The 24,022-nt window shown below is 32.0% G+C and overlaps 1 protein-coding gene across 13 annotated transcripts in view; it reads left to right on the top strand.

Moving 5' to 3' along the window:
- Positions 1–24,022, top strand: part of MEF2C (myocyte enhancer factor 2C) — a 211,104-nt gene that overhangs the window by 18,827 nt on the left and 168,255 nt on the right. For 12 of the 13 annotated variants that reach the window (XM_051993351.1, XM_051993423.1, XM_051993334.1 and 9 more), the window contains exon 2: positions 2,015–2,112. The gene's annotated coding sequence lies outside the window, so the exon portion shown is untranslated. Of the gene's footprint in view, positions 1–2,014; positions 2,113–7,420; positions 7,689–24,022 lie in introns of those variants that run through there. The other variant, XM_051993342.1, reaches the window with a different exon arrangement.

Here is a 24,022-nt window from a genome sequence, read left to right as displayed (position 1 = left end):
AGAAGGAGGAGTATGTTGCTGGTAGGAGTTAAGGGGGGGAAGAGGAGGGAGAAAAATTGGATGTTTCACAGCCAGAGCGCTTCTGCTGAACACAGAGGCAGCACGGGTGAAGTGGCCAGAGGAATTATTGTGATGGGACTAGAGCTGCCTGCAATCGATGATTCGGTGGAGAAAGACTTATGCAGCCAAAGGCTGCTCTTGTATCTAAGTCTTTAAGTGGAACATGTCCACGTTCCTACTTCTTTCTGGCTTTTTTCTTTATTAACCGCCCCACCCCCTCAAAGGGAAAGGATGTTTAAAAATTAAAAACACATATACTCACATATACTCCACACACACGGACAACTTGATACAACTTATATAGGGGAAGAAAATATCTGACAAAACTCTCTAAGGGAAGTGTGAAAATGCATTCCTGGAATTGGGTGCCTGTAACATCTCAAGAGATGAGATAAAATCGGTTTTCTTGTGAACAATTAAAAGTCTTCTAAGGAAATGAAGTTAAATGAATAACTTTCCTGATTCTACTCAGTCTTTTCTCCCTTCTTAAAATACCTTGTATACAATTATCTTAGTGAGTGCTTTATTCCTCTGAGATAGAAGATAAACTCCTCGTGGGCAGGAACTTTTTATAACTCCAATGCCTGGTACTATGCAAGTGATCAGTAAATAAATCTCTGTTGAAGAGAACTGTTGCTGGATTAAATTTTAGTTAAATGTATATGTATAAAAATATATATATATCCAATATGCATACAAACTACTGGTCATGTCATCTCATTGGATCCAGAAGAAATGCCTTATTGGTAAAGACATTTTTAAATGACATAATACCATTCTTTATTTACTCTGTTTCATAAAATCAACATTTCTCTGAGATAAATGGTTGCTTAACTATCATTCCCACTTTCCATACTATAAAATTTATACCCCACATCCCCCATGGCAAAGTTATCTCAAACAGCTCAACTAATATGAAACAATCACGTTATTAAAGGACTCATGGCAAACTATGCATACTTCAGACTTATTTATTCTGGTCCTGCTGCGAATTTCTGCTGCCCATATCTTCCACCTAAAAAGAAGGCCATCTACCCTAATATAAAGAAGGATGATTGATGCCCCTGGAAATTTAAACTTCTAATATGCTTGAAAAATATGAATGAAATTTTAGATTAAAATATTATTTGCAGAATGGAAAGGTTTATCTAGATGGAGTCATTATTGATTGGCAGACCCCTGGATAGTTCTTTCTGTCTGAAAACAATCCATTTTTGAAGCCAGGGAAGACTAAAAGAGGTGAAGTTACTTGTCAAAGGCCATGAATTCAGGCTTAACATGGTGAAATTAGCTGCTATTTCTGTTCAGAGCCATTAAATAATCTCTGTAAGTAATAGGTCATTGTAGAAAGTAGAAGTCTAAGGGTGTGTTCTATTGAACCTACATCTATTTCAAAGTATTTAACAGATTATTAAATTACCATCAGCAATTGCTACTGGGTGCAAATTCTCCCTAACCTAATATGATAAATTTATTAGCTTTTGATAAGATCAACCAAATTTTTCCCTTTTAATCAATGTGGTCATCTCAAGCACAAAAGCAAAGGCAAACATTCATGCTTTAGATACATGCAAAATGATATTCTTAAAGAAGAAATGTTTATAATTATACATTACCTTTGTCACGGATTTCACAATCATAAATGTTTCTTATAGATCAGATTTACTGTTTGTCTTCTTAGGCACTGCCTAGTGCATTATAAACTGCAAATGCTTGACAACATTTCTGCTCTAGAAAATTGTGCTTAAGAGAATCCTTAATAATAATTGTGCATTTTCCCACAAAGTTTGGCTAATTGACAGAAATTAAAATACAAATATATATTTATATATACATATATAATATAAATATCAGTTCAAGTTAGTCATTTAAAAATAAATTTACCTAAATAAACTTTCTCAGTAATAAAGCCCTACATTTTAATAGGATCTTTCTCATATATGTCGTTTTCAAGGTGCCTAAGAAGTGTTGAAAACTGTGAAGTAACTTCCATGTAAGAAATAAAGTAAAGAATTGAAGGCCGATGGTTTTGACAGTAAAGACGTGGATGTGGTGAGTGCCTGCTTTTTATTGTATTAACTATAATACAGAGTTATTTATTCAAAGTTGAACTAATAAACTATTACATTATATTCTTATAGGTACTATAATAACAAAGGTTTTATATCATCATTACTTGCTCTATATTATACCATTTTCTTAATGGCATGCCATTTTATTTAAAGTTCATGTGTCAGCTTTCAGTGCCTACCTTTGCTAGTATCTTTTACAATTAATTCATTTCACAAAAAGTTAAATGTATCCTTTTCCTTGCAAGAATCAGAGATTATAAAATATATTTAAATTAATGCTTTTGGAATCAATATCTTGTTATTTTTAAACATCCTCAACTTTTGCACTCAATTATAAAGTATATGTATTGAAAAAGTATTCGGACTGAAGAGCAAATACTGCACCATTGAATAATCTTGAGGGGTAGATTAATCTATAGCCTTTCTTCATCTCAGGGTGGGTTGCTGTGGCAACCACCCCAGCTCACTTTAAAATAATTTTTTAAAGCTCACTTCAAGAGCTACACCCAGCGTGGGCCAGGCTTAAAAGCAGACAGGCAGTGCACTGCTGTTTTAATATAGAGAGGTAGGAGGAGGAGAGAAAGGGTGGAGTAAGATAGGCCAGACCTCTAACCAGAAAATGGAAATCAACCTACCATAGTGTGAAAATCTAGAAAATCATTTCCCCAGTCACGGCTGTAACTCTTCTATTTAAATACTTTATTCATAACTGGAGGGGGCAGAGAGGGTAGGAAAGGTACAGACAGGATGCTGGACCCATGTGTACCAGAAAGAATTATGAGAACTATTAAAATTATGAAACAAGGAATACTTTTTGACTTCACACAAAATCACCTTTCCATGAGAAGCTATACCAATGATGACCTTGAAGCAAATTTTTTTCTCAGTGGAATTATCGTATTGCATTTAATTGGAGAACCACTGGAGATCACTTGGGTTAAAAGAAATATCAGAACTTTTGGTTTTCAAAAATTCATAAAGTTGAAGTACAACCAGTCCATTTTTTACCTATTATGAAGTTAAGTCCAAGTGAAATTATACCACTTCTGCAATATAACTGAAATTAGAACCCAGAATTATAGAAGACCCATCTATAAGAGCTGTACCCAATTATAAGTGCAGCATTGATCTGTGGTAATTCTTAGTAAATTATAGGAATATATATAGATATAGATATTCAATTCACATTCAATTTTTGGTTGTATTTCATGGATACATTGTGTATTCTCTCTGAATAATTTAAAATCCCAGACTAGATTCTCTATCATAAACTTCTGTCACACCCCTCCACATTTATTCTCATTAGACTCATTATACTCAAAAAGAAAGAAAAACTAAATAATTTTAATGTTAGCTGAAGCTAAACATATTTGAGATATAAGTTTTTGGAGGAGAAAAATAATGTAATCCAAACTCAAAAAGAAAGTGATCTCTGAAGGATCTATTGACTTAGAAAACTGAAAATTAACATTCTTATTATATTTCTATTTATTTTGTTAAATATTTCCCAATTACCACATATAGCTGCCAGTTATAGGAATCTTCTAATTCCACTCCACTATCAAAGTTGATATAGTGGGAATCCATTGTTTAATTGTTTTAATTACCATGATCTATTTCTTTGGGATATCTGCCCAGTAGGCATCTTCATTATTGTGAATAATTGAATAATTGTTAAATATGTTCTAAAATGTATCCAGAATAAGATTATTCATAAAAAGTTTCTTTTTTGATGGAAAAATCCATATTTGATATCAATCCATATTTGATATCAACTATAACGAATGGGATACCATTAATGAAGTATCACAAATGATGATCTTTTAACCAGTGATATAATTCACCAGATAGTTATTTGGAAGCTTGGTTTTCTTTGGCATGAACTACAACTATATTGTGTAGTAAGATCAAAAGAAAGGCTAGGAAAAATTGTCCATTCATTTTATTGCCAGTGGGGCTATATTATATATATTTATAGCCACATAATTGATTTCTCTCTAGTAATCAGCACTATCATCTACAATGGTCAAAATGAATGGTTTGTTTAAATGCAAACACTAAATATTGACCAGGCCTTAGTGTTAAAAATGCCCACATTTTTAAAAAACTCCTTTAAGTAATTGTCCTCAGTGAAAATTTTCCATATTTTGCTACTTCCCTGATGAGTGAAGATGGTTAATTTCAGTCATAGACCTTTACAAAAAGGAAGGAAGGAAGGAAGGAAGGAAGGTAGGAAGGAAGGAAGGAAGGAAGGAAGGAAGGAAGGAAGGAAGGAAGGAAGGAAGGAAGGAAGGAAGGAAGGAATTGTAAATGTTATTCTGCAAAGGAAAGGGGGGTATAGCAATGCCAAATTACCGTGACAGTTTGTGTTGCTTTCTTGTAATAAAAATAAGTAATCTATCTTGACTATACTAAGAGAAATATGAAAGCTGCAAAGAAACTAATTGGATTATATCTATAGAAGCCACCCTCTCCTTTCAGCTAAAGTCCTGGAAAGAGTTCTGGTATTTGTTCCCAGCTTGATTTTAAAAATGGCTCTTTAAATCAAGATAGCCATTATGTACTGAAATTACTGAAACTGGGGAGTCCTTCTGTGTCTTAATGACTTCAAATCTAAGAATGGTGACTGAAAGCCATCTAAGAGAACTTAAAGGGATAATGTTAATTATTAAATAGTGAGGAAAAAAAGTTGTTTGGAAAACTTGTCTTGATATATGTGAATCCATTGTGCATTTTGCCCTTAAACTATTCTTTTTTTTTTTTTTTAAGTTGCCTTGTTAGTACAGTATTAGAGGTTGACTATTTTATAGAGCTTAGGCAAATGTTGCCCATGGTATTGCAAATAATTTATGTTTCTATGGGCACTGAATATCCTTTCATTTCAGTTTTAGTTAGTAAATGAATGAAAAAAAATTATCTTTTTTACCTGCTATATTGAAAAAAATTGAGTATTTGAAATGTCATTGACTTAAATGCCAAATGCTACTCATTTTTAAATCCTATGTATGATAATCCTTAAAGGGGGTGGGGGGGGGGAGAGTTGTAGCTTGGGATATCTTCACCTTTGTTTCTGTCCTTATTCTGAGTTCAATAGAACTGAAACAGTCCTGGAACATGAAGTTGTCAGCAATTGGATAGAAGAAGTTTAATCATTTGAGGAAGTTGTTTTAGTTTACGGGTTTGGAAAATGATCAGCAAAGGAGAAAGACTAATAAAGCTGTGAAAGATTAAGAAAAATACTTCTTTTTTTTTTTTAAAAGTTCTGAAGAAATTGCTGGACCTTGTAATTATTTTCCCCAACTAATTACAAAGTTTATGCCCCCAAGCTGATTCGGTTTAGAGATTTAGATTTTTGTTATTATTCTTATTTTGCACATCTTTTGCACCCTGTGACACATTTCAGCACCCTTTTTAAGTCACTCAATCCTCCAAATGCTGGAAATTTTCAAGTCTTGGTGCAGAGCTGTTTTCTGGAATCCAGTTCTACAGTGATGCTGAACCGTTGCTTTTACACGATAGAGAAAGTAACTATAATACTGTACAGAGAGACGCATGTATTGTAGAGGAAATGAAGTGGTTAAACGTCACAATCACGAACAAGACACTTGTGTAACTATTTGTATTCCGATTATGTTGGTTAGTGGCGAAAGTCATGACTTTCGGGGGACTTCAGCGGTCGTTTCCCAGTCATTTTCCTGGCGTGCGTGAATACTGGGACTTCAATTCTTTATCTTCGAATTTCTGCAGTGATCTAGGCGTCCTCCTGCTACTGTACTTCAGAAGAAATATGGAGTTGCTCGCCGTGTTGTCTTAATTTCGCGTAAAAAAGAATTGTCATTAGGTTTGCGTATGGCATGTGCCATCACCCCACCGTAAAACTAAAATTAGCAAAATGTCAGGAATGGAAAGATTGATTCACCAAGATGCAATTATCATTTAAAAGTGCTTGATTGAGGTGCTGATGTTCAGTGATTTATTCTGCATACCATATACATAATTAAAGTAGTGTAGTGGAGTAATTTATCAATCTAAGTTGAGACTGGATGGGGGTAAGGAAGGAGCTGCTGTATGTTTGTTTTATTAAAATGTTTCGGGATGTAGTCCCGCCCCCTTTTGCAAGAGCGAAACTGATTATTTCTCTAGCTCTGTAGGAGTGGAAAGAGACAGTGAGTGCTTCGTTTGGGATTGTGGGAAAAGGGAAAGAGAAGGGTAGAGAGAAAAGAGAGAGGAGGAAGAAGAGAGAGGGGAAGAGAAAAAGAGAGGGAGTGCAAAGGAGAGAGAGAGAGAGAGAAGAGAGAGAGAGAGAGAGAGAAGAGAGAGAGAGAGAGAGAGAGAGAGAGAATCAGACGTGTGCAGTTTTGAATCTCAGCCTTGCTTGTTCTCTTCTCTCTCTCTCTCTCTCTCTCTCTCTCTCTCTCTCTCTCTCTCTCTCTCTCTCTCTCTCTCTCTGTGTGTGTGTGTGTGTGTGTGTGTGTGTCTCTTTTACGCGATGTTTCAAAGGCTGTGAGTTGCTCTCTTATTCTCATTCGTCTTCTTTCACTTCCTTCCTGGACGCTATTTTCTGGACTAGTCCGGTTACTTTTAATCTGGCCAGCGGCAGAGAGCTACTTTCTCCTCCTCCACGCTGCACACACGCGCGCGGACGCGCGCGTGCCCGTGCGCGTGCCCACCCAGACAGACACACACAGGCACAGACACACACACACACACACACACACACACACACACACACACACACACACAGACAGACATACACTCTTTTCTCTCTCTCTCTCTCTCTCTCTCTCTCTCTCTCTCTCTCTCTCCTCTCTCTCTCTCTCTCTCTCTCTCTCTCTTCTCTCTCTCTCTCTGTGTGTGTGTGTGTGTGTGTGTGTGTGTGTCTTTTACGCGATGTTTCAAAGGCTGTGAGTTGCTCTCTTATTCTCATTCGTCTTCTTTCACTTCCTTCCTGGACGCTATTTTCTGGACTAGTCCGGTTACTTTTAATCTGGCCAGCGGCAGAGAGCTACTTTCTCCTCCTCCACGCTGCACACACGCGCGCGGACGCGCGCGTGCCCGTGCGCGTGCCCACCCAGACAGACACACACAGGCACAGACACACACACACACACACACACACAGACATACACTCTTCTCTCTCTCTCTCTCTCTCTCTCTCTCTCTCTCTCTCTCTCTCTCTCTCTCTCTCTCTCTCTCTCTCTCTCTCTCTCTCTCTCTCTCTCTCTCTCTCTCTCCTCTCTCTCTCTCTTCTCTCTCTCTCTCTCTCCTCCTCCTCCTCCTCCTTCTCCTCCTCCTCCTTCCTTCCCTCCCTCCCTCCTTCCTTCAGTCACTCATAGACACTCGAACACACGCACACACACACGCATACACCCAGACATCTTCTGGCTGCTATTGGATTGACTTTGAAGGTTGTGTGTGGTTCGCCGAGGCTGCACGTTGAATCAGGTGGAGAAAAAATTTAAAGGCTGGACGAAGCAAAAGATTATTATTATTACTATTTTTTTCTTCAAGAAAGGAAATTATTCCAAGGATTGTTCTGATCGTGTCTTCCCTCATGTAAGTACCCTCTTGACATTTCTAGAGGAAATATAAGTAGATTGGTTATTGTCTCTGAGCTCCGCATCAATGTATCCGATTGTAACATATCAGTATCCAATTGCATTTCTTGAAGGTTGAAGTTGGGATAGGTAATACACTTTTATCTTTCAATTACACGATTTTTCTGTCATTTGCTAAAAGTAACTTTTAAGATAGTCTGAATATAACTGGCTATATCACCGGTAATTCAAATCACTACTTTTCTCTGTTCTCACCAGTGTGTTTAAAGTTTCATGAAGTTAGTTCATATCATTAGCATGGTTGAAATGGAGTTTGTGAAGCTTACTGGATTTTAATAAATGGGAAAAGGATATGTGACCTTGTAGTTCATGCTTTCAGCTTTATCACATAGTTCAATGAAGAAAGATGCTACCATTTTGCAGCTAAACACTTTAAGGATGGATGCATGCTTACATTCTTTTTAATTCTTAGGATTACTCTGAGATAAAGCAAGTCTGTCCACATACCCTTGTGCATCTCATTTACTCACTGAAGTGTTAGATTGAGAACAGGCTTCTTAATTGGCAATGGGATAAGAAGTCATTCACTGTTAACTGCAGTCTACATGTTTTAGAACCCAAGTTCTAGTTATGATACAAGCATACACATTGTGTTTTATGTCAAATCAAATGGATAGTTATATAAAATGGTGAAATCACTCCGTTTACTCTTTGCACTTTAGTTGAAAGTTGCCAAAAGTTGTCTTTGAGATATGGTTTTAGAAAGATCCCATATAGATATCCACATATTATTTACCCTGGAGGGGGTGGAGGGGGAATCTTTCAAAAAAGCAAGAATTTTAAATTTTGCCCAATAACAGGGTTTTTCTGCCACTGAAAAGGTGGCATCTGAGACAGAGCTAAATGAAACTTTATATCTGAATCATTTTTGACAACTCTGGAGCCAGTAATTATTTTCCTTTTATCCTCATCCTTTTGGGGCAATATTATTAAATGCATGCCTTTTGTACAAAATACCTTTATATGTAAACGCTTGCAGCATAATTAAAAAGAATCAGGCTCTCTGCCAATACTTTACTGGTCTTCAGTGGAGGATTGCTTTGACACAATGTGTATTTTGCTATCATGGATTTGATACTAATTCCAAGAGTTACTCTTTTTTTAAAAAATGAACAGTGATGAATAGTTTTGTTTTATTTTGTTTTTGAGGTGTAAAAAAGGAAACTCCTACAGTTTCATTATACTAGTCATAAAAGTGACCAGCCTTCTTTTCAGTGGCACCTTGCATGGAATTGTGGTTGCAGAGTAAAGATGTTTATGTGGAGTAGAATAACTCTAATCCCTAGAGACTTGGCAGGACATGGAAATATGACCACCTGTGAACCCATTTTAACCTTTGTATTGCAAACTAATTTTAGTTTTAAATGTACATACAAATGACAACTATGAAATTGTAGCATTTAATTTAATTTAATTTTTTAAAATTACGATACTCTTGGTTAGTCTTTGAAAAGGCTAAGTACAGTACTAAGTCATAAAGTGTCTATTTCTTAGTCTTTTTAAATTTAGAACTTGTAATTCAAATATTATAGTATTGTCTTCCTATATTGACATATTTTGATAAGTATACATGAAATTCTTTATTAAGTACAAAAGGTAATTCCAAAATACTTTACTTTGGAAACTTGACAGGTGATATATGATGTTCCTGAATAATATACTGTCTCAGAAATAAAATCATTAAATGTCCTCTCCAATAAAAAGGAAGCATGTTACTCTAAGTGAATTAATATTGATTATTAATTCAGTTTTAATATTGTTTCCAGAAAAAAAGTTTTAAACAAAAATGTTGCTTAAAATATGTAAGCTAGTCAAGTTTATCTACTCCCATGTTTATTATTTACATAAATATAGTTTTGCTACAATTTATGGATATTTGTGCCTTTGGGTGAGATTTTATGTAGAATCATTTATTCAAGATTCTAGTTTTCAGTATGTATTATTAAAACAACACATATCTTTAATTTCTATAAATTAAAAAATAGATTTAAGTTTGTACTTAAGTTTAAACATGAAAATTTTACCTTATGAAAAAGAATCAGCTTTTCCAAATCCTTTGTGATGGGTTCATCGTTAAATAGTGTAAAATTAAAGATTTTATTTTTTATTTGGAAAACATTGATAATAAATTTAAATTAGTAGTAATTAGTAGAATTAGGAAATTACCTTATTAATTCCCTCCTCCTTTCTTCTCATTGTAATAGGTCTGTTTCCCTGATGTTTGGCAAATATTTTGAAAATAATTCTTGAAAACAATTCATTCTAATATAGAAAAATCAGTCCACCATTACCTACTGTCACAGAAGCTCAAGAATCTAATATTGAATCCTCTTGGGGGTGGGGTGAAGTAATCTATATCACAGTCTTCAGCTTGTGTGTTTGTGTGTTTTTTCCCCAGTTTGGCCTTCATCAGGTTATCAACTTACATAATATTATGGCTATACCTTTCCAGAAATGAATTTACCTTATTTCTGGCGTTTAAAAAAAATAAACTGAGCAATATATTCAGCTTCCATAAATTTACAAATTATAGGTAAACTTAAAGGGTATTTTGAAGAACTTTTTTATTTATTGTATTATTTATTTGAAATTTCCCAAACTTAACTTCAGTGTATAACAAAATAGGGAAGCATCTCTACAGTAATATTTAGTCTGCACCACAACTTAAATATGCCTATTTCAACTGAGAATTCTAGATACATAATTCACAGTAATGAGTCTAGCAGATAACATAAGGATAACAAACAGACTTTAAGGGGTTAGGATTAAAATTTTGTACTTTGTCTTAATAATACTCATTTATAACATAAATGAAAAACAAAAAAAATTACAGGAATTTATTTGCAATAAAAGTACAATACTTTATCTTAGACTCACAGTAAAGATTTAAATGAATCTTCTGAGAATTGATAGTTAATGTGAATTTGTAGACAGGTGATTAAAATCTTCCATCTTTCAAACTGTACCTTAATCTTACAATCTCACTAACTGTAGTACAGTAAGCAAAGCTTGGTTGTTCACTGAGATCTGTCATCTTTAGGGAATTAGACCAGATTAAGAGGTCATATATAAAACAAGAGTGACAAGGAAGTCTTATGTACCTTACAAAAGAAGAATTAGTCAGTTCATGTGTTATTTTGATAGGTCATAGATTACGTTGATTGCTGCAGAATGGCTCCGCACATTCCAATTTCAATTGATTATTAGATAAGGATTCCCTTCTCTAATTCCCTTTGCTTCATCACTTTTAAGAGCAATTCAAATAGTGAAAAACTCAGTCTTCAAATAATTGCCTTTCATAAAGTAATGAAAAATTATTTTTATGTAAAAAACATTTACATTGTCACTTAAGAATTATATATTCTACTGTTACTTTATTAATGGCAATAAAGTTGCTTATTATGATACCTTATAAGGCCCTAACAGAGTAGACATTTTCAAAAATGCTACATTCAGCTCTATGTCTCTATTTCGATAAAAACATGAAATATGTGTAACATACATTCATAGTATTAAGTGCCTCCATTCTCTAATTGAGCAGAAAATCTATAACAGTGAATATCCATTATGTTATCTTGTTACCAAACATTATTCCCACATGCAAAAATATACAATTATTTAGTTGAATGAACGTCCAGACATCATAAGTGTACCTTGATAGTTACTTGGCAAATTCATGTACTTTTGACAAGTGTTAGAAGATAATCACACTTCACAATAGAACATAAAGTTCTGACAGTTGATTTAGTGAATAAATTTATGGTTTATATAATAACATTTTGAAATATCCAACTTCTTAGACATTCAGTTCTACGATAATTTCTTACTTCTTCTAAAATTGAACTCCTTTTTTACCCAACTGATGCCTCCTAGTGTTTCACACAATAAAACACTAATGAGTCACCCATAAATGTAAACATTGCATTTTCATTGCCTACATCTTGTATGATACATAAAATTAATATTTATGTGTTTAATTTTGTGTGCATTGTTATAATCAGATAGGAAATTTCAGTGAATGAAGAGTTTCATCCAGTGAATATTGTGCATACATTTACAGGTTTTCTTTGACCATAATCACATTCTACTGAGTTTTAGTAAGTTTATTACCTTCATGTTACAATTTACGTTTTAGGTTTAAATTTTTTTCTCTCTTTTATTTCAAGTGAAAAACATAGGCGGTAAAGCTAAACTTCTATTTTGTAGGCCTGATAAAGAAAAAGCAGAGAGTCCAGGAAAATTCAGGAAAATGTCATAGATAAATTTCAGAGATGGCATGATGACAAAAAAACATAATTTTTTAAAACTAAATATCATGAGACAAAAGTCTTGCTTTTTTTTTTTTTTCAAGTCATCGGGTTCCTATCTATATGCGGAATATAAGATATGAGAAGTCAGAAGAAATATAGAGAGGCACAATATTTCTACAAATTCAGACAATCTTTCATCATTAGTGCAGGGTAGAAAGGTTTGTTGTGACAATGCGTTATTTTGTTAAAGAACGAAGAAATATATATTAAGTTATAGATTACATGTTCTTATTCCCTTAGCAAGTTGCTATAATAAATTATAATCTATTGGAATCCAATTTTCTGAGTATTTTCAGGCTTAAGACTGAGGAATTATGATAAAATAATAGGATTTTTAGTACTTTTTTGAATAGTATGCCATGTAAGATAAAAACATAATTCTTGAGGGGGTTTAGCCAAAAATTTTCAAAGCTAAGAATTATTCCATTTTCACTGGCATTATAGATCTGATAAAGATCCTATGTTATTTTTATAGTACTAGAACATTTATGTAAATCAGTATTCATCCTGATAAGGTTTCTGGGAGACTTTAGTATGTGTGTGCATATATATATAATGTATAACCTAGTCACATGTGGTTCATGTTTTAAAGTGACTCTAACTTTCCAATATAGATTGTCATTTAAGGCATTCTGAACTGATCAAAACAGTACTTTTAAAACTCTGAGCATGTTGGACACATTTCAAAGAATGTAAGGGGGTGGGTTCCTTTCATCTAAGGAAACAAACATGTAGAAAGGGGTGGATCTTTCCCACAAAAGCCACATTTCTTTCCTTGGAAATATAAAGCAAAATTTTAATATTTACATGAAATTGCAAAAGCCAAGAGGAAGAAAACTTTGCAGAGAAATTTAATGTAATCTATAAATTGAAAAAATACAAAGGAAACTGAAAGCTGAATTTATAAAGATTTTTTAAAAGACTGTACCTAAGAAAGTTCTATTGTTTTATAATTATTTAGAATATATATATATATGAAAAACTAATGTAGGTTTCATAATCAATTTGCTATTCTTCTGCACAAATCAATAAAAGAAGTTAATACTCCCATTTTACAGATAATAAAACCAAGGCATAGTGAGAAAAGGAAACCTAGGATCACCACTTCCCCACTCCCCATTGTTTATACTAATAAATAATATTACTGCTTCAATTTGCTTTATTTTACTCTATATTAGACACATAATTCAGCATTGCTGGAGGGATGGATAGATGGATGGATGGATGAATTATAGTGAAAAGCAAAATGATTGTGATCTAGTGGATCTCTGCAAATTCTCATTTCATTATTTCCTCAAAATTCATATTGAGCATAGAATTTATGAATTAATTTTGTGTAATAGACATATAATTCAATAGTTATGACTACAATGGTAGCTCTTTGTATTTATCACTAATGTATCTCTAACATAAAGTATATTAGTCTCCCATTTCAAGTGATCTCTGTATTTACTTTTAAGTAAAACCAATGGGAATAAACATTCAAACACACAAAAAAGGATGTCTGGGGCATTATAAAGGAATTTCATAATGCTATAAGCAACAATATAAATGAAACCTGTCACAGACAGATTTCTGCAGGAATAATTACTTTTTAATAATGCAGAAAGGCAAAGATTATAAAGGTATTGTTAATTCTTAACATCATAAACTTGTAATGAAAACAATGTTTTGTGCTGTAATGTGTTAAGATTTTTGTCAAATGGTAGTGCATCTTTTTCAACAATGATGTAAATAAAATGAACTAAACTTATTTTTATAGACATGAGAAACTAATCTTTGGAGTGGTCCCTGGGGAGATCCCACTTTGCTCACATAGAATCCTAAAAGTGGTCTGCTTATCCTCTGCTCTCTTTTCCTTATGTATAAAATGAGGATGGATAATTCATATAAATTATGTTCAAGGATTGTGGGTCTCTGAGATATTGACTTTAAAAGTAGGTAGGTGTTGTCCAGTTTTGATAAATTAAGTCAATATTTAAGTGAAGAAAGCGAAACTACTTTGTGATTATGTTACAGTCAGAATAAATGACAGAAATGTATCTTTCCAATAAAATCTATGTATATGTCTCTGTCTTTCTCTCTGTGTGTATACATATACATAGATGTGGGTACATATGCTTTATATTTTAGAAAATATAACCATAAATACACCTAAGTAACTATAGGGCAGAAGATTCACTGAAAGTTAGAAGAATTAAGATAAATTTGTGTATTTCCTTAATAGTAAAGTTTTGTATGAAGTCTAAAACCTACACTTTTATGTGGAGGGCTACAATTATTGCTTAAAGTAGCATTAGTAATTGATATTTCTTTAAATTAATTTTAAAGATTTTTATTTATTGTTAGATTATTTAACAGAAATATTCACTGGAACATTTTAGTTTTAGAAATTGTGATCAAACAAGGAATCCTTTATATGACTGACTACCTAATTGTAGTCAAAGATCCCTTTAATGAATATACAGATTCATTTTGAGAATGTAATGGTTCTATATTTTAAAACTTTTTTTGATACTTTCTTTAGGTTTGTACAGAACTTGCATGTCTTAGCAGATGTTTTAAGTTATATCTTTCATGTAGGTGAGTCTGTAAATGGACCGTATAACTTACATGGCTTTGTGGGGAGATAGATTTTGGTGTATTTTTTTAAATATATAAAAATATATGTATTTTTAAAATATATAATTTTCAGCTCTTTCATTTTAAAAACAGTAATTATACCCAGTATAAAGAAAGAAAAATAAACTTATTCAATTCTTTGTAACATTCAGAGTTTCTGAGGTGGAGTTCTATATGTAGTTTTCTGTCTGCATATGAAGGATAGGCACTGGCTATGTGACTACAAAGAAGAAACTTCCTGGCTATAGACCAGATATAGTACTTGGTACCACATCATAAAATTCTCTTCTTATATCTCTAAGTCATTTCATTCCTAAGCAATGCCCTTTTTTACGCAATGCTAAATAGCCTGATCCTTTAGCTTATGATACTTCCTGGAAACACAATCCATGAATTCTGAATTTTTAAAAATCATGCCAGCTATTGTCTTTATGCACGGTCTTCAAGAGTTAAAATTTCAATCTCTTAAATCTCTAAGTCATTGAGATAGGAACTTGGGGTAGTTCCTCTTCATTACTATATGTGTTTTTAACACATTAATTATGGGATGTCCATCTCCCTCTCCCTCAGTGACCATCTTCTAGGACCTTCTCTTCTATCTTTTTTTTTTCCTTCTCTGTCCTCCCTCCAGATCTATCATCTTCTGTCCTCTGCATTTTCTTTTCAGTACAGTAAGTCATCTTTGTAATGAAAATAAATGTTAAAATATTGTTGTTTTTACCTTTGAGGGGGAAAAACATTGTTCTATCACAGTGCATCTCACTTTATAAAGTAGTATTGAAACTTCTTTTTCATTATTATGAGAGTTTAAATATATAGTAAAAACAGGTGCAAAGGTGAACTTCCAGTTTCAGATTTTGCTTATGTTCTGAGTTTCAAAATGCAGTGCAAGTGATTCTGCACAATACACATTCATTTCCATGTAAAATAGAAAGGGTTGGTTCCGGGGGAAGGGGGAAGGTTTAGGGGAGAGGAGGTGTATAATAATCCATGTTGGATATAATATTAAAAATATTTACCACTGAAAATAAAAGTAAAATTAATTCAATTTTAGATCCATAGTTACATTTTTAAAAGATTTTACTAAAGGGGAAAAAAGAATTATAGGATATAATCCTTCATGGAAAAAATAATCTCTATAAACTTTAATATCATCATCTTAATCAGTAGCAGAATTTGTATACATATAAGTGAGGTGAGCATATTATTGTCAGCATAGCTTTCTAAAATATTTCTCTTTTGCAAATTCATTGAGAACCTTTAATTAAAAGCATTAATATGTAATAAACCTCTTTTATAAATATATCTTCAAATTAAGTATTCAGATGCAAGTAGTTTAGTTAGCATATCCAAAAGTGGTATTTTAAAGTACCTTTATAAAATTGACCAGCCTAGACTAATTTTTAAACATAAGTATATTAAAATTATCAGAAAACATCACATATTCTGCCCAGATATTATAATCTAATTTTCACTTGCTTTTTGTAGGTATTTAATAAATGTGTATTGACTGACTAGAATTTAATAAGGAAGATTATTATCATTAGTTTAACTGTCTTATCTTTCAAACTTTGAAAGTAGGCATAGACACTTAAATGCTAATTTTTCAAACATATTTGATGCAGCTCAGACTTTAAAATGTCAGGTTATCATTTCTTCTTTGAGAGAAAGCATGTGGTCAAAATGATTTATATAAGTTTTTCAAGAAGTTTTAGGGACAAACCCAGTCATAAAACACTTAAACATTTAAAAATTATAATTGAAGCCAATAGTTGAAACTTTTTCAATATATGCATATTAAAATAATTTGATATCAAAATCCAGATTCCACATTTCATATTTTACCTTTATTTTATGTATTCAGTAAGATTCTTTATTTTCTAAAAAATTCTACTAAATAATGGGAAAATTTGAATTAACCTAAATTGGGAATATTTTAGAAGAAAAATTTTGTTGTTTTATTTGTAAACATAAATGTACTAAACAACAGTTTAAAGTTTAAAGTCTATCATTTGGCTGTTTGAATATTACCAAGCATAATTAAATAAGAAATGATACTTTTAGTATATTTTAATGCTTTCTTTTGCGAATAATAATTTTAAAAAACAACATTATTTAAAAACTGGTGATTTTGAAAATCAGTAGTAATTCTTTAGGTACCATATTTTCCTTTATTTTTTTGGAAGAGAGTTGTTGAGTCATTGGGTGGTCTTTTAGGAGAAGTTCTATGGGTTGGCGAGCATACCTTCTTAACCAGTTTCTGGAACCGTTAATATTAATATGCTGAATATATCAGTATAAATCCAAACCTTACTTCCCTTCTGGATTATTATGCTTAACTAAATGAGTAAGAATAACAAATTTGGTTTTTAAAAAATGCACTGCTGTTTATTCTTGACCATTATTTATCTAAGAACTATTTAAACTGCATATAAGATATTAGTAGAGAATTGGTTTTCACTTTGAGCTTCTCCCTTTCTCTTAAGTGCAAAATATTCTCTCATTACATAAACCAAGAGGAAATTCACACAGAGACATTAATAGATCTACTAAAGAGAGCTGTATAAGATCCACTGCAAACATTTCTTGTTTTTTTTGTGAAGGGTAAGATAGGCTGTTAATCTCTCTGTGTAGGTCTATTTTGGTCTTTAGTTAGAATAATTGCTTGATATCCCTTTTTATTCCCTTTTCTTTCAGACTAAAGCTTAAGAAAACGAATAGAGAATTCTTCACTTAATTTTTTTCTTATTTTTTATTGGGGGAGTATTTTTTTTTCTTAACAGGGCATCAGAACTCTTTCACCGTATTGCATGGACTAATATGTGGCTCAAGCATTACAAAGAGATGTATTTTGTGACCAATTCCTCATTTTCCAACACTTGATAAATGTGCATCATTCACATAACTGTAACAATCCCTGTCCTAAATGAATCAGTGCGAGCTATGATAAGTCTCTTTGCAGGTGTGCCAAACAGAGCTTTAGGAAACTGAACAGTCAGGGTATAGCATAATAGTATGGAATTCATTAAACATTACTAAACTGGGCTATTTAATAAATCCATTGTTCTTAATACAATAAAATAATATTTTAATTTTATAATGTTTTAGTCAACAAATCTTTAAGGGGATATATACAAATGAATATAAAAATAAGGAGTACTTAGGCCCATTTGCTTTTGATACATGAATATCATATTTATTGAGTTGAAAAATATCTTTCTCTTTCCACCTATGTGTATTGTCTTACTTGTTGCCTCATCAGTATATGTCTATGGCTTTCATTAGGTATTGTATTGATATAGGATGTTCAATACCCCCCACATACACATACTCTGCAGTCTAGGCCACTGGCCTTCATTCCATCTCTTCACTGTGCATTTTCACTGCTGCCCCCAAGACTGGAAATATTTTCCCCTCCTCATCTCCATTTCCTGCATTCCCTGGTTTTCATAAACTTCTAGCTAATGCCCGAATTGTTGTAGGAAGCCTTTTCTGATCCTTCTTAACTGTAGTGCCTTCTCTCTGTTAATTATCTCCCATTTATTCCATATATAACTTATATATGGAATAGCTTATTTATTTGTTTACATGTTACCTTCCCCATTAGATTGCGAACTCCTTGAGAGGCATGACTGGCTTTTTACTATTTTTTGTATCCCCAGAATTTAACATAGTTTCTGGCACATAGTAGGAACTTAATAAATGTGAAGTCATACAATGGATAGACTGCTGAACCTAGAATCAGGAAGAACTGAATTCAAATCCAGCCTTAGATATTGACTAGCTGTATGACCCTGGACAAGTAATTGAAGCTCTGTTTGGCTCAGTTTTCTCAACTATTAAATGGAGATAATCACTATATAAATGCTAGCTATTATTAATAATAATTTAAAACATTCTCATTGTTAATTTCTTTCAAACATTAGTTTTTCTTTTTTTTTTTTTTTACCTGCCTGTATCTATATCTAAAGACAGGAGAATCACAAGAATTAGACGTGAAAAGCACCTCAGAGATTATCTCACTTAACCCCTTGATTTTTATAGATGAAGAACCTTAAGGATGAAGAATGTGAGGTGACTTGCTTGAAGATACAAAGATGCTAAGTCAAGATTCAGACCAATATCAAATGACTTCAAAGCCAGCGCATCTTTCTATTATTCCATAGTACTCTCTAGCTTTTTCTTAGTATATCTTTTTTTCCAAGGGTGAACATTCAGAGAAGACCAGTATAGATATTGTTTTTAGTCTTTGATACAAAAAAATTCTAGTAACGGTCACTCTTTAAGAAGTATTTTCATTACATTCCTAGAACTGGCCCAGTTACTTAATTTTATGCTGTTAGGTTATTTGTAATTATAAACATTCTTCAAGAAAATAAAATTTCTTCATTATTTAAGTAAACATTATTTCCTCTCATTGAGTAAGAAGAAATGATTCTGTAAAAGGATAGTTTTGTTAAGAATGTACAATACTTTAGTTAAAGGGGTCCTCAAAGGGGTCCAGTTCACTGTCCCTCAGACTGTTGGAGGGCCGGACTATAGTAAAAACAAAAACTTTGTTTTGTGGGCCTTTAAATAAAGAAACTTCATAGCCCTGGGTGAGGGGGATTAACATCCTCAGCTTTTGCATCTGGCCTGCGGGCCGTAGTTTGAGGACCCCTGCTTTTAGTAGAATCCAACTTAGAAGGAAAAGAACCCCCAAATGTGATTCAATATTGTAAAAAACATATTTGTTGTTAGATACATTTTCATGGTAGATTCTTTTGTATTTGGGGTTGCTTTGGACCTACTTTCAGTCTACTATGTAATTGCTTTGGTATTTTAAGAAGGAAAAGTTTATTTAACATCACAATTCACTTTGCTATAGTATTTTAGTTACAATATGAGTATGTTTCTGGTTTCTGTAATTTTTTTTCTTTTGGAAACATACTAATTAAATTGCAGTATTAGCAAAGATGATGTCTAATTCATTATTGTATGTCCAAAAATGCTTATCCTTAACACCTTCAACATAATAGGTACTCCATAAATATTTATTAAATGAAGTATATTTACGCATAGGGAAAGGATGTGTATATTTTAAAAGTTTTAAGATCATACAAGTCAAACTTTCTGCCTTCTTTAAAGATAATTTTTAGAATTGGTAGCTTTTTATATTTAGAGTTAAAACTCCCATTACGAATTATTGCGTCATCAATCTTTTTTGTTTTACTATTATTATTATTAAACATTAATAAAAAAATTTTACTGAAAAGATAATTCACAAAAGTCAGAATGTGAATGCACTTCTAAAGATGGAAATGACTGATATTATTATAGATGAAAAATAAGTACTCCGGATTCAAAGAATTTTTCAACTATTTGCCAGTTGGTTGCTTTTTGGTGTTTTTTAATCACTCTTCTCTTAGTTTTTATTCATTCTTTGCTCAATTCACTTAACTTTTCATAGAAATTGACATTTCAGATGATCAAGCAACAATGATTTTTACTGTTCTTCCCATCTGTATTTATTTCAACCTAGTGTTGAAAGCATTTGAAAACTATTCTCATGTTCCTGAATTGATTTGCTCTCCTATGTTCAAACTCTTTTTCCTGCAATGTATAATCTGCAAAGTGTTCATCATCAGAAACACTTTCAAAGTGGACTTGGCTATAGTTTAAACAAAAAAAGATGGACAGCTCCCAATATTTCATTCCAAGATTAAAAACATTAATTTGCCAAAAATTAATAGTAAAAATAATATTAATAATAAATTTACATGATGAAAAAGCCTACTAAGGCACAAGAGCTTAGGGAATTATTGCCATCTGCACTCTTCTCCCTCTTACTAACCCCCTCTCCAAGGTTATGATTAGTAGAAAATGGCTGTTAATCACCAGGATTTTTTCTTTTTGCTGCAGCTGCTTTGAGCATACTACTAATGTATTAAACAACTTTGTCTTCAGTTTTAAATTTGCATTGTATGCTATATAGAATAAATTGTTGTTGTAATCATAATATCCAAAGGAATTTCTAGATATAATTTATTGAAACATATTTGATTTGTATAAAATGTTCTCTGATGATATTGAGTCAATTTTTAAAACAGTGCTGGAGATGATCACCACATAATAAAATATTGTCTTTGTAAGTATGAGTAGGTAACATTGACAATAGTTACATATGGGGAGTATTCTAATTATTCTGTCTCCATACATTAGAATATCAATATGTACCTCCATATGCAGTGTTGTAGGACTTAGGATATTTCCAAAGTTAACTTGGAAAAATACTAACTAGAAATTTTGTATTTAATACTCTTTTATCAAACTAGTAATAGTTATGTTGGTTAGTTATATTTATCTTCTATCAGATCATGGAATTGTTGTCTCGACATTTTAGATATGACTTATAGAAACATTCCTGAATGAAACTGTGTCAAACTTTTAAAGCTTAGATGAGATAAAGCAACTCTCATTTTTCAGGATCCTTTAAAAATACATTTGTATATGTAAAATAGGCCATGAAAGGTGCTTGGATGGTTTTCATCTTATTGGAAAGCATTCAATTAAAGTTGAGAACTTTCTATTCCAGGTCTTTTTTTTCCCTACATTTTTTATTTGTTGTGCCAAGGTATCCATGTGCGTTTTTTTTCTACTGTCATCTGGCTCATTCCCAGCAGATGCACACAATCTGTTCTGCTGTCACTAACAGGGTTCAGTTTATGAAAAGAATGTGTCAGAACATGCCACTATAGTCACTTTTACAGATTTTTTAAAAAGAGTAACTGAGAATATATGCATTGCCCTAGTTTTATTGTACTCAGTCCTAATGAGATTTCTAAGAAACTTTTGTAATATTCATAAACTAAAAGCTTTATTCCAAGCAAACTTTTTATCCAATTATTTACTTTCTTTTGAAAATAGTAACATTAAAAATATTCAAACATATATAGGAATAAATATTAAAGTGAATGTTTTTAAAAGATTATTTATAATGTCTCAAAATAAAAGTCTTGTTTCTTGTTTAAAAGATAAATATAATTCTATCCAACACAAAAAGATTGTATATATTAATATAAAATAGCATTTATATCCATCAATTTGCTAGAAATTATTTGAAAAAAAATTGAGGGATAAAGCTTAAATAGTTCTATTGTTGGTTTATTGATTCTGTACATAATATTGGCTAATTTCAATTTTTGCCATGATTAAGATAAAAATAATTTAAATGTAGTCTAAATGTCAGTTTGAAGGAAATTTTCAGGAAACTTTAAATTTAAAATTATTATTATTTTTAAACTTTGTAAAATATCATATAATTAGATTATGGGAGGAGAAATAGTATATTCTTAAAGTTTTTCCAATTACTATTACTTACCTCCTTATTAGAAAAATATAACTTTTGCTGATTTCTTCAAAGACTGATTTTTCTGGTCTTTTTTACATAATGACAAAAATGTTAAGTAACAATGGGAATTGTCATTCATTTCTTTAATCAAAAATTGATTTAATGATTTTAATATATTGGCTTCTTAAACACACACACACTCTTTAGATGTTTTATATAATTTGTTAGATAAACATAGATTCTCAAATAAAAATTATAGATTAAATATAGAGACTGGCTACAGATTCAAAAACAACTTAAGGAATAGCCATACCAGATACAATCAGAATGTTTCCACTGACTTAGTAAATGTATATGGTAAAATGCAATCCATTCAAATCCAACAACATGTTTAAGGCATTATATTAAGAACTAGAAATATAAAAATAAAAAAATAAAAATTATACCTGCTTTCACAGAGCAATCTGATGGTGGAAGCAACATGTGTGTAGATAAGTAAATAAATAATTTGGAGAAGAAAAAAATCAACAATTGGGAAATGAGGGAAGGTTTCATGTAGAAGATAGCACCTGAGGTGTATCTTGAAAGAAGTTAATGATTGTAAAAGTTGAGAATAAAGAGGCAGTGAATTCCAGATGTGAGAGACAACTCGTGTCAAATCACAGACATGGATAACAATGCCAATTTCAGGGAACAATAAATATGCCAGTTTGTCTAGAATGTAGAGTTCAGGAAAAGGAGTAAGGTAAGATCAAATTAGTTTTCATATGTTGGTGCAGTGAAAATGTATAGAACATATAAGGTTTATATATCTCAAGACTTTCTCAGTTCCACTTTTGTATAATTCACTAGTGTAAAAATAATCTATAGCCTGGAAATCTTCAGGCAAGGGATCATGATGGCTACAACTGCCAGATAATTTGGGTGTAGCCTCATTAGTCAAAGTTTATAAGATCCCTTTCTGCCCTAAATTATTATGATTTCAAATAATCCCTGAGAAGTTAGTCTAATATACTTCATATAAGTTGAACTAGACACAGAGATACAGACAAATCTAAATTATAATTGTCCCAAAAGTACATGAACATCTTCTGTTTAATTACCCAAATAGTGTCAGTCCTAACACTAAATTGAGTTTAAGAAATTCTTACTGCCTAAATAAAACTCACAGAGCTTAAGGATTATTTAGAAGTAAGAACATTTTGCTGAAGAATTTTTGAATAGTAGATTCTAAGGAATGCTGTTCTCTCTCACACTTACATTTATTTATTACTTATTTTAAAAAATCAAAAGATAATTTCATTGTGATTGAACTTCCAAAAATGAAAGGGAAAGCTGCTCTGAAAACTGAAATTTTCCTGATGTCCACAGGATATGAACAGTGTGGGCATTTTCTTTTAAAAATATATTTCAGCTCTTTGCCAGTGGCCTCAATTTCCTATGTGGAGGGACCACCCTCCTCAGTGGTTGAGAGGTAATTCTTTCTCCATGTTAGCTTAGTCATAGATCTTTCTTGAGCAGAGAGTCTATTTTTGTAAATATGTCCCCAAAATATGTATTATTTATAGAATATGTGATCCAGCAAAGAGACTCACTGCACATGTAATGATAGGTTGGACTGTAAGTACCAATATATCCTTGGATAAACTTTCTTAGAGGATTTTAAAGCTACTTATGTGAATTTGCAAGATATTTGCTTCTTCTTTCTCACTTGTTGAATAATTGCTTTCAAGATATGATAAAATGATATTGGGAAATATGGATGATATATAAGATGTGAATGAATTCCATATGTGAATATTGACAGTACTATGACTTATATTAAGTGCTGTGATACATTTTCTGTGATAATTATAGTAATTTCTATGTTTTTAATTTTTTCTAATAATGATAAATGTTATAGTTTAAAAGTAGATTAAGATATTAATTTTAATCAGGTATTGCAAAGGTCAAGGGAAGAACAGATATTAGTAAACAAAACATATATATATATATCTTTACTACATGTAA

This window comes from Antechinus flavipes, chromosome 1 (genome assembly GCF_016432865.1).
Source record: "Antechinus flavipes isolate AdamAnt ecotype Samford, QLD, Australia chromosome 1, AdamAnt_v2, whole genome shotgun sequence".
NCBI classification, from domain to species: Eukaryota; Metazoa; Chordata; class Mammalia; order Dasyuromorphia; family Dasyuridae; genus Antechinus; species Antechinus flavipes.
This window is presented reverse-complemented; position numbering and strand designations above follow the sequence as displayed.